Genomic DNA, 4,658 nt, shown 5'->3' on the forward strand with positions numbered 1-4,658 from the left:
TGTGTTCAAGAATCATCATACTGAACTAGGAGAGTCAATAACACTATTCGAAATCTGAAGTTCCTATAGATGCCAATCATTCTGAACCTCAATGGATAAAGCGAGATGCCAAAACTATTCAAGAGGCAAAAAGCTATAAGTCCCGCTCATATGATTAAAGCTATGTTTCATTGATAGTTTGGAATTTATAGTATATTCTCTTCTTTTTATCCTATTTGATTTTCAGTTGCTTGGGAACAAGCAACAATTTAAGTTTGGTGTTGTGATGAGTGGATAATTTATACGCTTTTTGGCATTGTTTTTAGTATGTTTTTAGTAGGATCTAGTTACTTTTAGGGATGTTTTCATTAGTTTTTATGTTAAATTCACATTTCTGGACTTTACTATGAGATTGTGTGTTTTTCTGTGATTTCAGGAATTTTCTGACTAAAATTGAGGGACTTGAGCAGAAATCAGATTCAGAGGTTGCAAAAGGACTGCTGATGCTGTTGGATTCTAATCTCCCTGCACTCAAAGTGGATTTTTTGGAGCTACAGAACTCGAAAGTAGACTTAATTGCGTTGGAAAGTAGACTTCCAGGGCTTTCCAGCAATATATAATAGTCCATACTTTGGCCAAGAATAGACGACGTAAACTGGCGTTCAACACCAGCTCTCTGCCCAAATCTGGCGTCCAGCGCCCAAAAAGGATTCAAAACCAGAGCTGAATGCCCAAACTGGCACAAAAACTGGCGTTCAACTCCACAAATGGCCTCTGCACGTTCAACACTCAAGCTCAGCCCAAACACACACCAAGTGGGCCCAGGAAGTGGATTTATGCATCAATTACTTACTCATGTAAACCCTAGTAGCTAGTTTATTATAAATAGGACCTTTTACTATTGTAAGAGACATCTTTGGATTACCTTATGATTCTTTGATCACGTTTTAGGGGGCTGGCCATCTCGGCCATGCCTGGACCTTCACTTATGTATTTTTAACGGTAGAGTTTCTACACTGCATAGATTAAGGTGTGGAGCTCTACTGTTCCTCAAAGATTAATGCAAAGTACTACTGTTTTCTATTCAATTCTTCTTATTTCGCTTCTAAGATATCCATTCGCACCCAAGAACGCGATGAAGGTGATGATTATGTGTGACGCTCATCATCCTTCTCCCTTATGAACGCGTGATTGACAAACACTTCTGTTCTACATGAAATAAGCTAGAATGAGTATCTCTTAGATCTCCTAACCAAAATCTTCGTGGCGTAAGCTAGAATGATGGCGGCATTCAAGAGAATCCGGAAGGTCTAAACCTTCAATGATTGAATGACTGTGACGAGCTCCTAACTCACGATTGCAGGGCGTTAGTGACAGACGCAAAAGGAGAGTGAATCCTATTCCAGCATGATCGGGAACCGACAGATGAATAGCCGTGCCGTCACAGGGTGCGTGAGCATATTATTCAATGAGAGGATAAGATGAAGCCATTGACAAGGGTGATGCCTCCAGACGATTAGCCGTGCCGTGACAGGGCATTGGATCATTTTCCCGAGAGATGACCGAAAGTAGCCATTGACAGTGGTGATGTATCACATAAAGCCAGCCATGGAAAGGAGTAAGACTGATTGGATGAAGATAGCAGGAAAGCAGAGGTTCAGAGGAACGAAAAGCATCTCCGTTCGCTTATCTGAAATTTCTACCAATGAATTACATAAGTATTTCTATCCCTTCTTTTATTTATTATTCGAAAATACCATTATCACTTTATATCTGCCTGACTGAGATTTACAAGGTGACCATAGCCTGCTTCATACCAACAATCTCCGTGGGATTCGACCCTTACTCACGTAAGGTATTACTTGGACGACCCAGTGCACTTGCTGGTTAGTTGTATCGAAGTTGTGAACCATGGTATTGGCACCATGTTCTTGGCGCCATTGCCAGGGAAAGAAAGAGCCATGAATTTTACATAATTAAAGTGTAATCACGATTACGCGCACCAAGTTGCTCACGTTGCCAGGGATTGTTTGAGCCTGGATATCACAATTTCGTGCACCACATAGACACTTAGATACTAATGATCATGTAATAAGACACAAACATAAATAAACATTTAACAAAAAAAAACGAAAAACAGAAAATTTAAGAACAAGGAATGAGTCCACCTTAGTGATGGTGGCGTTTTCTCCTTGAGGAACCAATGATGTCCTTGAGCTCTTCTATGTCTCTTCCTTGTCTTTGTTGCTCCTCCCTCATTGCTCTTTGATCTTCTCTAATCTCATGTCGGATCTCGGGATACTCATTTTTCTTGAGTTTGAAAGGGACCTCGGGGATCACCTTCTTCTTGGCCACAACATCATAGAAGTGGTCTTGATGGGCTTTGGAGATGAATTTTTCCATCTCCCATGACTTGGAGGTGGAAGCTTTTGTCTTCCCTTTCCCTTTTCTAGAGGTTTCTTTTATTGGTAATGGAAAAATAAAAAGCTTATGCTTTTACCACACCAAACTTAGAATATTGCTCGCCCTTGAGCAAGAGAATAAAGAAGAAGAAGAAGAAGAAGAGAAAATATGGAGGAGAGGGAGGGAGGTGTATTCGGCCAAGGTAAAGAAGATAGGGTTGTGTTGTGTAAAAATAAAGGAGGGATTGAGGTGTTTATATAGTGAGGGGAGAGGGAGTAGGTTCGGCCATATGGGGTGGGTTTTGGGTGGGAAAGTGATTTTGAATTTTGAAGGTAGGTGGGGTTTATAGGGAAGAGTGGATGGATGTGAGTGGTGAAGGGGTAATAGGGAAGGGAGATTGAGGTGATTGGTGAAGGGTTTTGGGGAAGGGTGTTTATTGGGAATGGTGAGTGTTGAGAAGAGGGAAGAATATGAGTGGAGGTAGGTGAGGATCCTGTGGAGTCCACAGATGCTGAGATGATCCTGTGGGGTTCATAGATCCTGAGGTGTCAAGGATTTGCATCCCTGCACCAATTAGGCATGTAAAACGCCTTTGCATGCAATTCTAGAGTTTAAACGCTGAATTGATGCTTGTTTTGGGCGTTCAACGCCCAGATGCAGCATGTTTCTAGCGTTGAACGCCAGTTCTATGCTTGTTTCTGGCGTTCAGCGCCAGCTCTTCTCAGGGTGCATTCTTGGTGTTTGAACACCAAGATGTTGCTTGTTTCTGGCGTTCAACGCCAGATCCATGCTCTATTCTGGCGTTGAACGCCAGCCAGATGCTCCTTACTGGCGTTTAAATGCCAGTAAGTCCTTCCTCCAGGGTGTGATTTTTCTTCTGCTGTTTTTGATTCTGTTTTTAATTTTTATATTTATTTTGTGACTCCACATGATCATGAACCTAATAAAACATGAAAGAACAATAAAAATAAAAATAAAATTAGATAAATAAAAATTGGGTTGCCTCCCAACAAGCGCTTCTTTAATGTCAATAGCTTGACAATGGGCTCTCATGGAGCCACACAGGTGATCAGGTCAATTTTATAGACTCCCAACACCAAACATAGAGTTTGGATATGGGAGTTCAACACCAAACTTAGAGTTTGGCTGAGGCCTCCCAACACCAAACTTAGAGTTTGACTGTGGTGGCTTTAGTTGACTCTGTACTGAGAGAAGTTTTCTATGCTTCCTTTCCATTGTTACAGAAGGAGATTCTTGAGTTTTAAACACAAGGTTTTCCTCATTCAGTTGAAGGATCAATTCTCCTCTGTCTACATCAATCACAGCTCTTGCTGTGGCTAGGAAGGGTCTTCCAAGGATGATGGATTCATCCTCATCCTTCCCAGTGTCTAGGATTATGAAATCAGCAGGGATGTAAAGGCTTTCAACCTTTACTAACACGTCCTCTACTAGTCCATAAGCCATTTTCATAGATTTGTCTGCCATCTCTAATGAGAAATTGGCAGCCTGTACCTCAAGGATTCCCAGTTTCTCCATTATAGAGAGTGACATGAGGTTTATCCCTGACCCAAGGTCACATAGAGCCTTCTCAAAGGTCATGGTGCCTATGGTACAAGGTATTAAGAACTTTCCAGGATCTTGTTTCTTCTAAGGTAATGTCAGTTGATCCAGATCACTCAGTTCATTGATGAGCAAGGGAGGTTCATCTTCCCAAGTCTCTTTACCAAATAATTTGGCATTTAGCTTCATGATTGCACCAAGGTACTTGGCAACTTGCTCTTCAGTAACATCCTCATTCTCTTCAGAAGAAGAATACTCATCAGAGCTCATGAAGGGCATAAGGAGGTTCATTGGAATCTCTATGGTCTCTAGATGAGCCTTAGAGTCCTTTGGTTCCTCAAAGAGAAACTCCTTGTTGATCACTGGACGTCCCAGGAGGTCTTCCTCACTAGGATTCACGTCCTCTTCCTCCCTTGTAGGTTTGGCCATGATTGTTATATCAATGGCCTTGCACTCTCTCTTTGGATTCTCTTCTGTATTGCTTGGGAGAGTACTAGGGGGGTTTCAGTGATTCCTTTACTCAGCTGGCCCACTTGTGCTTCCAAATTTCTAATGGAAGACCTTATTTCATTCATGAAACTCACAGTGGCCTTAGATAGATCAGAGACTAAATTTGCTAAGCTAGATGGATTCTTCTCAGAATTCTCTGTCTGTTGCTGAGTGGATGATGGAAAAGGTTTACTATTGTTAAACCTGTTTCTTCCACCATTATTAAA

This window comes from Arachis ipaensis, chromosome B08 (assembly GCF_000816755.2).
Source record: "Arachis ipaensis cultivar K30076 chromosome B08, Araip1.1, whole genome shotgun sequence".
Classification (NCBI taxonomy): Eukaryota; Viridiplantae; Streptophyta; class Magnoliopsida; order Fabales; family Fabaceae; genus Arachis; species Arachis ipaensis.